This window comes from Malaclemys terrapin, chromosome 4 (genome assembly GCF_027887155.1).
Source record: "Malaclemys terrapin pileata isolate rMalTer1 chromosome 4, rMalTer1.hap1, whole genome shotgun sequence".
Classification (NCBI taxonomy): domain Eukaryota; kingdom Metazoa; phylum Chordata; order Testudines; family Emydidae; genus Malaclemys; species Malaclemys terrapin.
The window spans coordinates 28,601,205-28,614,255 of record NC_071508.1 but is presented as its reverse complement, the minus strand read 5'-3'; the positions used below and the strand labels follow the sequence as shown (position 1 = coordinate 28,614,255).

The 13,051-nt window shown below is 52.4% G+C and overlaps 1 protein-coding gene across 1 annotated transcript in view; it reads left to right on the top strand.

The window, feature by feature from the left end:
* The first annotated feature begins 368 nt into the window (after window positions 1-368).
* Window positions 369-13,051, top strand: part of INAVA (innate immunity activator) — a 35,935-nt gene continuing 23,252 nt past the window's right edge. The window contains exon 1 of the mRNA XM_054028559.1: window positions 369-738. The gene's annotated coding sequence lies outside the window, so the exon portion shown is untranslated. The remainder of the gene's footprint in view (window positions 739-13,051) is intronic.

Here is a 13,051-nt window from a genome sequence, read left to right as displayed (position 1 = left end):
CCTGAAGGAATCTGGAACGTGCAGAATGAACCCATAGACACTGAACACAGCATTGAAGTTCTGGTCTCAGCCTGGATCCCGGGGCAGTTCATTTGCTCGGCCCCTAAGAAGTACCCAGGCGAGCTGGCTTTCCAAACAACTCATTAGTTTGCCATTGTGCATTCTGCCTATCTGGCGGATTGCTGCTAATCCACCACGTGCCCCACATTCACAGCCAGCTGCCTTGCACACTTTCCTTGTGGGCGGATTTGAAAACACTCCCTGATTCCTTTCTCCCCACACTCCCCCCTTGGGTCTCCCAGGAGAAAAGCAGCCATGGGGGAGGATTGTGCTGCTGGGAGGAGCCCAGGGCCTGCCCTGCCCTGCCTGGGCCCGGGGCGCTGGAATCTGGGCAGGACACGGGGGCGGGGGGATGGTGAGTGACCTCCACAGCCACAAAACAACCAAGCGATCGACGCGAACACACAACTCCGCGTGCGGCATCCCACCCTCGGCCTGGCTCCGCGCCACGGGGCCGCACTGGGCCCCGGGCCGAGCTTGTAAAGGGCGCTAGCGGCCTCCCACTTCCCTGGGGATTGGTCTGCCCCACGACAGATGTCTGCAGCGCTCCAGCAGCCGGGACGGAGCCGGGTTTTGCCGAGTGAAACCAGTCCCCCGGGAGCTTTGCAGCCCGCCGGGTTGGGGCAGCGAGCGGCGGCCGCAGCGCTTCCGGGGTGCGCAGGGACTGAGCCAGCCCCGGTAAGTGGGACCCAACCCCGCCTCTCTGCACAGGGGAGCTCGGATCTGCGGGCTGGAGGCGCCTCGCGATCCCCCGGGGACGTGCGCGCGCTGCTCCCCTCTAATTGCACTTGTTGCTGTTTGAACTTGTTCTGCCGGGAGGAAGAAAGGCGCAGGCAGCCAGGTCCCCCTACCTTTGAACCAAGTTGTTGCTTCCCCCCCCCCCCGATTTCAAACCAGCCGGGGCCCAGAGCCTGAAGGATGCGGGGTCCTTGTGAGATGTGGTTTTGCAATCTGCTGACCTGGCTCCAGGGTGGAGAGAGACCAGACAAAGAGCCTGGCCCGCTCCGGGCTGGTGGAGGTTAGCGCTCCATGGGTTTGGGTTCACACTGCTGAGAGCTGGCCAAAGGAAGGGTGAGATTTGCTGCTTGGAGGAAGAAAGCCAGGCAGAGACAGCGTGGGAGCTAAGACAGAAACCTATCACCGGAATGAGGTGACAGGCTGAGCTGAGACCCAGCTGCCCTGGCAATCCCTAGCTCTAGCAGACTTCTCCTCCCGAAGGAACAAGAGCAGGAGTTGGCCAGCCAGCCCCCTTAGTTCAGAGCAGGAAGGAAGGGAAAGGTTGGCTGCTGTGCTGGGTGCAGGAAGGCTTTGCGTCAGGTTAATGTTTCTGAGTGAATGTGTCCCTGGTCTCCTGTGTGCACTAGTGTGTTATCCATGTGTGCAGATCCCTGGGGATCCTTCGGGCCAGTCCTAGAATCATAGAATATCAGGATTGGAAGGGACCTCAGGAGGTCATCTAGTCCAACCCCCTGCTCAAAGCAGGACCAATCCCCAACTAAATCATCCCAGCCAGGGCTTTGTCAAGCTGGGCCTTAAAAACCTCCAAGGAAGGAGACTCCACTACCTCCCTAGGGAACGCATTCCAGTGCTTCACCACCCTCCTAGTGAAATAGTGTTTTCTAATATCCAACCTGGACCTCCCCCACTTGAGACTTGAGACTATTGCTCCTTGTTCTGTAATCTGCCACCACTGAGAACAGCCGAGCTCCATCCTCTTTGGAACCCCCCTTGAGGTAGTTGAAGGCTGCTATCAAATCCCTCCTCATTCTTCTCTTCTGGAGACTAAACAATCCCAGTTCCCTCAGCCTCTCCTCGTAAGTCATGTGCTCCAGGCCCCTAATCATTTTTGTTGCCCTCCGCTGGACTCTTTCCAATTTTTCCACATCCTTCTTGTAGTGTGGGGCCCAAAACTGGACACAGTACTCCAGATGAGGCCTCACCAATGTCAAATAAAGGGGAATGATCATGTTCCTTGATCTGCTGGCAATGCCCCTACTTCTACAGCCCAAAATGCTGTTAGCCTTCTTGGCAACAAGAGAACACTGTTGACTCAAATCCAGCTTCTCGTCCACTGTGACCCCTAGGTCCTTTTCTGCAGAACTGCTACCTAGCCATTCGGTCCCTAGTGTGTAGCAGTGCATGGGATTCTTCCATCCTAAGTGCAGGACTCTGCACTTGTCCTTGTTGAACCTCATCAGGTTTTTTTTTGGCCCAATCCTCTAATTTGTCTAGGTCCCTCTGTATCTGATCCCTACCCTCCAGTGTATCTACCACGCCTCCTAGTTTAGTGTCATCTGCAAACTTGCTGAGGGTGCAGTCCACACCATCCTCCAGATCATTAATAAAGATATTAAACAAAACCGGCCCCAGGACTGACCCTTGGGGCAGTCCTCAGCTGGTGTAGATCAGCACAGCTCAGCTGCCTTGTGGAGCTATCCCAGCTTATACCAGCTGAAGAGCTGGCCCATCATTTCTATTGCAGCAACATCTACCAACCCCCGATAGGGATCAGGGCACCTAACTCGGCAGCCTACAAACAAGTAACACAAAGACAGTCCCTGCTTGTGCTTGCATGAAACCTGCAAAGCATTCTCACAATAGAGAGGTTTCAGAGTAGCAGCCGTGTTAGTCTGTATCCGCAAAAAGAAGAACAGGAGTACTTGTGGCACCTTAGAGACTAACAAATTTATTAGAGCATAAGCTTTCGTGGACTACAGCCCACTTCTTCAGATGCATATGTTCCATTCTATATGCATCCGAAGAAGTGGGCTGTAGTCCACGAAAGCTTATGCTCTAATAAATTTGTTAGTCTCTAAGGTGCCACAAGTACTCCTGTTCTTCTTTTCACAATAGAGATGGGCCAGGCTGTCACCAGTCCGACTTGGGTTTCACACTCCTCATTGGATCCAGGAGGCCACATTTGTGTAAATTTGGGGTAACACCATCAGCTTCAGTGGAGTTACTCTGGATTTATAGCAGTCTCACCGAGCCTGGAGTCTGGCCCAGGGTTCTTGAGCTCGGTGAAAAAGGCTCCAGACCAGGTTTGTATTTCAGTTCTGGGTTTGGAATCGGAACCTTGGGGGAGGGGCTGTGTGTGAAGAACAGGCCAAAGTCCTAGATCCAGCTCTTCAGAGCGATATCACAGAGGAGTCGATACACCCCAGCTGAGATCAGGGTCTCATTAGCCTGGGCGCTGCGCACAAAGGGAGAGGCACCCCCTGCCTGGCAGGGTTACAGCCTACACACCAAGTCAGATGGTGGAGGGAAGAACATATCAGTGTCCCAGTCTTCCAGATGGAGAACTGAGACACAGAGCGATGAAAGTCTGTGGCAGTGCTAGGAACTCAGCACCTATCTCTGGAGACCCCGTCCAGTGCCTTAACCACAAAGCCCCACCTCTCAGGGCTTCTCACTTGCTGCTATTTATTGTTTGAAGGGAGTTATCCCAGGCCCCAATCCTGCAGCTGGATCGTGTGCCTGGGAGGAGCCCATCAGCTGCAGCAGGACTCTGCATAGGCCTGCGGGGATGGAATTGCAGGATTGGCTCTGACCTCCGCAAAGCGTGGTGCAAGCAGCGTTTGGGACAGACACTGTATAAAATCACCTTCCACTTCACTGACTTTTTTTTTTAAAAGACGGAGCTGGTTAACTTTTCCCTTCACAGAACAGTTCAACAGTGATTTGGCCGAAGAGCTGAGATCAGGAATGTCCATTGTCTGCCCGGGGGCAACTTTTGACGGCAACGAGATAAATCCGTGCAGAGTCTGGTCTGTTTGCTTGTGATGGAAGTTCTAATAGACCCTTACCCAGCACCTCACAAATGAGGTGGTTCTTGAAATGCAGGCAGGTTTTAGGTCCAATTCCTACAGTCCTTTTGTAGGCTAGCCTCCCATTATTATTATTGGGTGTCAGAGCAGCTGAGATCAGGGTTCACTGTGCCAGATGCTACGCACACACAGCGTGCGAGATGGTCCATGCCCCAGAGAGCTCGCAATGGAAAAGAAGTGAGGTTGAGAAAGGTGAAATGGCTCTGTCCACAGTCTGCGTCATTGCTGGGAATACAGCCCAGTCTCCTGAGTCCCACGGGACCTGCTGCTGCCTCTCCTGGAGACATCTTGCCTCCTGTTGTGTTTCTCACCCCTTCCCCTGTGCTCCGTCAATGACAACAGACCTGACACCCTGATAATATTCTTCTCCTGTCTCAAGGCCTTTCACCCCATGTCCTGCTCCCGTGGCATACCCCTTATTCATGGCATACACACTGACATGTTAGCTAAACATAAATACTTTGGCTGGAAGGCTGCAATGTCACACAAGTTTGTATCCTAGAATGCTGAATGATAGCAACAGGACCAAAACACAGACAGAGACAAAGCAGGCTGCTCCCTAAGGCATCAGGCCCAACTCAGCCCACCTTCCTCTAGGCTGGCTGGCTGCAGGCAGACTGCTTGCTGCTAGGCCTGGATTGCACACTGCCCTACAGAGCCCCCCAGCCTGCAAGCAGGACCAGGAACCCCCCTGATATTTAAAGGGACAGTCTTCTATTTTAACACAGCTTTCAATACACCACCCTTCCCTCCTCCCGGTTTATCAAACAACCCAGTCAGAGTGCTCCTAAAAGCTCACTCCTCCCATGATGCCCAAAGGAAGTAAGCTCATGACTGTATAAAAGAGAAAAGCCCAGAAATCACACTCCCCACCCTGTGTTCTGTATCGTCCCGTAGCTTGGCCTTTGGCCCTAGTTGGGCCCAAGGTCTGTGCAGGGCTGTGCCGAGGCCCAGCAATCTGCCTGCGTGGATCTGCCTGCAGGACTGAGGCCTGTCATGACAAAGCACCTGCCCCACAGAGTTTATCTCTTGTATGTACCAGGCACATTACCAGCACTAAACCAGTGCCTCATCCAGCAGGGGGGTTGCCTGTGGGAAGACTGCGGGATGTGGTCCCCAAAACACAGTACATTTTGGATCAGCCTTCAGAAGGCCCCAGCTTCCCTTTAGGCACCGAAATAAGGGCCTGGGTTTTTGGGAGAGCTGAGCGTGTTGGGTACTGTCTCTGGAAATCTAACCCGAATGTTCCAGGGGGAGGTGCAGGGTGCTGGGCTCTGCTGCAAATCTGGCCCCTTGTGTTTTTGTGATGCCCCGAAGTAAATATCCCCCATTCATGGCTGGCTGCTGGAATCCAGGGCCAGCTCTCTAGGCTCCACTTGCCACCTTCTTTGGTGCTTTGAGCGGTGAGTTTCTAAGGGCATGTCTACACTACCCACGTTACAGCCCGGCCGCAGCAGCACTCTGACATGGGCAGCGTAGTCGCGCTTTATCGCTGGGGAGAGCTCTCCCGGCGATAAAATATAACCACCCCGAACGAGTGGCGGGAGCGCGGCTCCCGGAGATAAAGCGCTGTCTATATTGGCACTTTTCAGCGCTAAAAATGTTTGTCGCTCAGGGGTGTGTTTTTTCACACCCCTGAATGACTAAAGTTTTAGCGCTGAAAGTGGCAGTGTAGACACAACCTAAGCTCCCTGACAATCCCACTGTGCAGGCAATAGCGGTTCTTCAGGAGCCCACATGTGGAGCGGACTTTTGTCCAGGGAAACGTCCTACTGCCTGTCGGGGGGGAAGGATCCCCAACCCTGACGAGGTTTGCATCTTTGAAGCAAGGGAAATCAGTCTTTTTCCCAGCCCTGCTGGATGATGGATGGTCTGTGAGCAGGCAGGGAGACATTAACGTGGCACTTGTCCTGCAGTGTGGGTTATTTTTAAAGAGCTGATTATCAGAGCGGGATGAATCCACACAGTGTTCTGTGAATTCCCCTGCCGTCTGGCTAAGACAAAGGAGCCTAGGAGCAGGGCAGGCAGGAGAGGGGTCTTGGAAGGGAAGCTCCTGGGGATCACCACTGCGTTTATCACTGGCTTTCTGTTGTTCTTGGGCAGGGAATGTTTGCACAGCACAGTGCAGTTTGGTCTGCATGCTGCTTCCTTTGGCACATAGCAGCTGAGAGCTACGGAGCAAGGCAGGTTTAGAAGCGACAAGAGGCAGAGAATGTGACAAGGTTTCTGGGATCAACAGACTCTTTATTGCTCACTGTGCTAACATGCAAACCTGATAATCCAGCCTCTCCCACCCACCGACAGCCACTGGCCTTCACCCGCTCCTCAGCATAGTCTCTTCTGCAAAAGCCGTTGCAGTTTATTTGCTTTCCAGGGTGGGCTGGATTTTCCTGAATGACTTAGGAGTCAATGGGACTTGTGCTCCTAAATCACTTTGGCACTTTGAAGCTGCCACCCCCAGTGTACTGTCAGGAGGGAGAGCATGGGGGGAGGAATAGCTCAGTGGTTTGAGCATTGGCCTGCTAAACCCAGGGTTGTGAGTTCAATCCTTGAGGGGGCCATTTAGGGGTCTGGGGATTGGTTCTGCTTTGAGCAGAGGGTTGGACTAGATGACCTTCTGAGGTCCCTTCCAACCCTGATATTCTATGATTCATAGTGTGGTGTTATTCCCAGGGGACGAGGGCAGGAGCCCAGGGGTCTGTTTCTGGCTCTGTTGACCTTGGGCTTGTCACACCAGATTTTCAAAGGTAGACGCTGATTTGGGTGTCAAACTTGAAACACTTAGGGCCTGATTTCCCAAAGTGCTGGGCACCCCCAAATCCCAGCTGAAGCCAGGGGACCCTGGGGGTGCTCTGCATCCAGAGATCAGGCCAGAGGGTCTCACAAATTCAAGCAACCCAAACCAGTTTAATCCTTCTGGGCTGCAATTTTCCCCATTACAAATAAGGAAAAATGAGATCCTGACCTGCTTCCCAGGGGGTTGTGTGACTGAACCCCCATTGATGAGGTGCTTTGGGATCCCTGCGTGGAAGGCACTATATGAATGATCTAAGGACGGTCTATTAAAACAAATCCTATTTTGCACTTCTATAGCACGCTCCACCCACAGAGCTCAAAGCGCGTGTCAGTATCGTCACCCCACGGTACAGATACGGAAACGGAGGGACAGGGAGCTTGGATTAGGCTTGCCCATGGCCACGAAGCAAGTTAGTGTCAGAGCTGGGACCAGAGCCCTGGTCTGTCGTTAGTCAAAAGAAGTGAACAAACCATGTTTGTGATGCAGCCCACTTGATTTGTGTGTCAGGCGTTCGCAGTGGGTTGGGCCAGAAGGGACCGCGCTGATGATCTAGTCTGAGCCTCTGCACAGCACAGGCCAGAGAACCACCCCTGGGTTCCCACATGCAGCCCATACGCTGTGCTTGAGCTAGAGCAGCCCGGCTAGACAAACGTCCAGTGGAACGTGTGGTTTAGCACTGAGCTCTCCTGCTCCCCGTTGGCAATCCCAGCCTGGCCGGACAGCGCAGGATGCAGTCATTGGCTTCCCCGTTGTTGCTGTGAATTGGGGAGAGTCTCCCGTGAGAAGCAAGGCCGAGGCTGCACTGGACAGAGGTGCCAGCACAGCTCGATCAGCACCCCTGGACTGGCAAACCCTCCTGCTGGAGATGCAGTATCCACCGGCCAGAAAGCACTGTGACCAGTATAGCTTGTACCATTTCCCTGAGCGAAATACACCCCAACCCACATTGCTATGGCAGCAAAAATGTCTAGTGTAGCGCTGGCCTTGGATTACAGGTGTTGGCTTCTGAGACAAAGCCCAGATAAGCTTGACTGACATAGCAGGAATGCAGAGAGAAGGGGACGTCTGTAAGCCCATGGGATTGATCCAGTACGAGGGAGCATGTGAGCTCCCAGGTACAAAGCAGTGCTGAGCAATTGTCCAATTGGCTCATCACCTTGGAACGACCTTGGTTTTATTTAACCAGGAGCTGTCCAAAGTGTTTTGCCGACTCCCCTGGATGGGGAAGAGGGAATTGGGCCAGGCTGGAAACACGGAAGAATAAAACCTCAAATCAGCAGCATGAAGTTCCAGGAGATTCCCTGGCACCGGCCTAAGGGATCACTCACCCTGCACTGCAGTGCAGACTGTGGGGGTGGGTGAATGACAGTGCACCCAAAAGTGGGGAGCACTAACCGCCCCGTGGGGATGCTGCTGGCCCAAATGAAAAGGTAGCTAGTTTGCGCTACCATAGGCCTGTTTGAAAGAGGTCTTGTGCTCCTCGCTCACTTTAGGCACTTCGGAAATTTCCACCTGCAGTCTCTGTGAGTAACATTTCAGAAGTGCTCGGAGACACGCTGGTAATTGAGGCACTTCTGAAAATGTTCCCCACAGAGATGACAGGTGGGATTTTCAAATGCACCCAAATGAATTAGGAGCACAAGTTCCATTGACTTTGAGGTGCTTTAGCGGTACCTTCCTAGCCCAGACAGGGGTGCCACTGGGCCCATACCCGCACCGGGGAATCGGAAGTTGCACCTTTGCACCTTTCCCAAGGGTTCTCTGTAACATCAGCTGTAAGGAATGATAACAGGTCAGATCCTCAGCCCGTGTAAATCAGCATAGCTCCATTGGAGTCTATCGACCTAGCCTGATTTCCACCAACTGAGCATGTAGACCATAGTTTTGTTTTAAAGTGGCCCTGGAGGTGTACACCACCTCCATCTGGCGAGCACCTGGCACTGTGGTGTCTGGGCTGCCTTTGTGTGCACAATATAACACCCGCCTGCCAGTGAGAGCAGGGAGCTCGTCCTTTGCACTGCTCTACTGCCCATTTACACAGTCCCACAGCCCCATGGTCACTGCAGCCTGAGGCACTCAGGTACAGAATTCTTGACTCTGCTGGCGGAACATGAGCCTTCTGCTGGCTGCCTCGCCCCTTCCTGCTTTGGTTGTGGCCACAAACGGGCTTGCTCTCCATGGCCCTCCCAGTGGGGAGGGAGAAGATGTCAGAAAATGCCGGGAGGCCATGCACAGGGCTGGGTTCGGATTGGGTTGCTACCTGTGTCAATCAGGAGTGACTCTGCTGAAGTCACTGGAGTTACACCCAGGTAAACCCAGGGTCAGCGAGAGGGATACAGCCCCAGCCTGTTCAGATTAGCTGATGTTGTGGCTTTGGGAGAGCAGAGAAGCTTCTTAGGAGCTTGGGACAGGACCCATCTTCCTTCTGTTCCCCTTTTCGTTGTGTTCAGTCTCACGGTGACTTGTCCTGCCCCTACAAAGGGTATAGCCCCGCCCCATGTGGCAATCCACTCAATGGCACTGAGAAATGCCACGGGCTTTGAGGAGCAGCATCAGAACCTTTGCCCCAGTTCCAAACACCCTGAGACCATGGCTCTGGCTCTGCATTGATCTAGGAGCCTCTGTGGCCCTTGGCGCTGGAGTATCTGAGCATCTGCCAGCTATCAATGGGCTCCATCCAAGGCAGGCAAGTGTTATCCCCATTGTACAGCTGAGGAAACTGAGGCACAGCATGGGGAAGTGACTTGTTCAAGAGCTCATGGGATTCTGGGGCTGCCCCAGGAACTGAACCCACATCTCCTGAGCCTTAGCCACAAGGCCAGCCTTCCTCTCCATCTGAACTCAGTTCTGTCACCCAAGGCTACTTGGCCTCTTTGAAGAGCTCTCCCTGCGGCGCCGGCGTTCCCTGGTCAGTATTTATTTTCAATCTTCCCCGAGCATGGTTAATAATCCCCCTGTTGATGCAACATCCCGTCCCCTGTGTCCACTGTGTGAGTCAGTCCTGCACCAGACAAGGCTGGGCAAGTCAAGTCTTTGTCTTGGGCAACAAGGAAAGTTCTCAGGCCAGAACCCAGCTGTGTTCCTTCTGCTGCTGGCCAGGTGCCGGGTGCCCTGGTCCATGGCTGAGTTCTTACCAGAGTGGATGGGTGGGCTGGTGGGAGGGAAGAAGGCTGGCAGGGATAGCACTAGGGGACAGAAATGTTGGCCAGGATTTTCAGATGCAGGCACTCTTTTTTGGCAGCCCCACTTGAGATGCCAGGGCCCTTCCGAGGTGCTGTCTGTATGTGTAACTCCATTTGAAGTCAGTCACCTTATGCTTCTCCCCTCCCATTCCTGCTTATCCTGGCAGAGATGTCTAAAGAGTGCCTCAGAGATGGGCTATACATCCCAGTGTGCTAGACGGGGCGCGGAGACTGTGTTTCTGTCCATGTTTGCAGGAGCAGATGTGCTGCTGAGCGCAGTTCCTGGGATGTGTGTGGGATTGGGTATGGTAAAGAAAATCCCTTAACTGGGCATTTTCTTGTTTCGAAGGCCTGCTACACACACATGCTTTGTGCTGGTATTGCTGTCAGGTAGAAGTGTGATTATTTACCAGTACAATTATACCACTATGAGCTCAAATGTGGGTGCAGTTATACCAGTATACAGGTGCCTTAAGCCAGGAGAGTCTGTTCCCCCTCCTGGATGGGGATGAATTAGACCGGTAAGAACACCTTCATACCAGTATAGTTGTGTCCGCACTCAGGGCTTGGACCACTTTAACCCTAATGGCACTGTTACAGAGTACACCTCTACCCCGGTATAACGCGACCCAATATAATACGGTAAAGCAGCGCTCCGGGGGGGTGGGGCTGTGCGCTCTGGCGGATCAAAGCAAGTTCGATATAACGCGGTAAGATTTTTTGGCTCCCGAGGACAGCGTTATATCAGGGTAGAGGTGTACAAGTTCTGTGTGGAGACGAGGGCTAAGGGTTGTGGGGGAGTGGTGGCATTTACACACCAGGGCCTGGTTAGTGATGAGAACAGCTAATAATCACCCCCCAGCGCCGCGCATCAGCAGCCTGGTTTTCATCCGAGGATCTCAAAGCACATTTTAAAGGTTGGTTAATTCAGCCTCCCAGCAGACCAGTCTCACTAGCCCTCTTCTGCAGGTGAGGAAGCAAAGTCAGGGGAGGGGAAGTGACTTGCCAGCCAGCCAGTTGAGAGCAGAGGAACCCCTGGGCTCTGCTCTGACCACTAGACTGTACTCCCTGCAGATATATCCAGAGAAAAGTCAAAGTTCTGTGACCAAACAGCCCCTCGGCCAGGGGCTGGCTCCATTCTATGCAACCTCTCGCTCTGGCTATGCAGCTACTGCACATCCGTCACTGAGCTAGCCTAGATTCGGTCTTGTCTGAAGGAGACAGGTGTGGAGCGTTGTTCCAGCCCTGCCTTGGGGGGGTGGTCAGTGTCGGTGAATTTCCTTCCGTTTGCTTCTGTGATGGGGCTGCACAGAAAGAACCAGGCCCCATGGCCCAGCGCTGGCAGCTGGCTGGAGTTCCACTGACTTGGGGTGGGTCTAGCCGAGCGTGTGACTGTAAAAACAACTGCCGCCCAGTATGGGCGCTGTACGCAGCCGAGTGTTCGTGGCAGCGGCAGGATTCCGGCTGTTTGGTGGAGTCTCCACTCCCAGGCCTTTGGAATCTAGCAGCTCAGGAGCTCAGCTTGATTTCCAGTAAACAGAAATCCAGCCCTTTGTTCGCCTTTTATCTTGCTGCCAAATCTGCGTGCGGTGCCTGTAACCTGTGTGTCAGATGTGACATACCTGGACTGTTTGTGTCTGGGTTAGCCGGGGAGCCCCTTGGGGAGAGGAGTGTTTGTACAGGGCTGAATGCACTGGTGCTGAGTGAGTAATTATTAGACTGTTGTGAGGGGTTTTCTTAGCAAATGCTGAGGTGTTATGTTATCATTCTAAGTCCTTGCCAGCAATAACAAACTAGCCCTCCAGTAACGAGATAGTTTGCAGTTGGGAGGTGGGTGTGATATGCTGATTTGGATAGTCCAGTGCCCGTGAGAGGTCCCACAATAACAAACAACAACTGGGGTCAGGTTTTCAGTAGGCTAGGTGCTGAGTTCTTGGGGATCTGGCCCTGAGCCCTTTGGGGGGTCTACTTCCATGTCTGTCCTCCTTCACCCTTCCCTGAGGTTTGTTCCCAGCCTAATCTGCCGTTTGTGACTTGGATTGTAATGTTCTTTAGGGCAGGAGCTGTGGGGGGAGTTTTGAAGATATGCCCAAGTGACTTAGGAGTGCATTTGCCATTGGAAGACATAAGAACATAAGAACGACCATACTGGGTCAGACCAAAGATCCATCCAGCCCAGTATCCTGTCTACCGACAGTGGCCAATACCAGGTGCCCCAGAAGGAGTGAACCTAACAGGTAATGATCAAGTGATCTCTCCCCTGCCATCCATCTCCACCTTCTGACAAACAGAGGCTAGGGACATCATTCCTTACCCATCCTGGCTAATAGCCATTAATGGACTTAACCTCCATGAATTTATCTAGTTCTCTTTTAAATCCTGTTATAGTCCTAGCCTTCACAACCTCCTCAGGCAAGGAGTTCCACAGGTTGACTGTGCGTTGTGTGAAGAAGAACTTCCTTTTATTTGTTTTAAACCTGCTGCCCATTAATTTCATTTGGTGGCCCCTAGTTCTTATATTATGGGAACAAGTAAATAACTTTTCTTTATTCACTTTCTCCACACCACTCATGATTTTATATACCTCTATCATATCCCGCCTTAGTCTCCTCTTTTCCAAGCTGAAAAGTCCTAGCCTCTTTAATCTCGCCACATATGGGACCCGTTCCAAACCCCTCATCATTTTAGTTGCCCTTTTCTGAACTTTTTCTAATGCCAGTATATCTTTTTTGAGATGAGGAGACCACATCTGTACGCAGTATTCAAGATGTGGGCGTACCATCGATTTATATAAGGGCAATAAGATATTCTCTGTCTTATTCGCTATCCCTTTTTTAATGATTCCTAACATCCTGTTTGCTTTTTTGACTGCCGCTGCACACTGCATGGACATCTTCAGAGAACTATCCACGATGACTCCAAGATCTCTTTCCTGATTAGTTGTAGCTAAATTAGCCCCCATCATATTGTATGTATAGTTGGGGTTATTTTTTCCAATGTGCATTACTTGACATTTAATCTCCTAAATCTCTTAGGCCATTTTGACATGCCCATCCTGTGTCTTGCCTTGCTGTGTGAGTGCCAGAAACACCTGGAGTGCTATATGCAAATGTTAAATAATGAGAACAATTAATGAAGTCCTGGCCAAGCTCCAACGTGGGTAATTATATCCCACCTATTGAAAC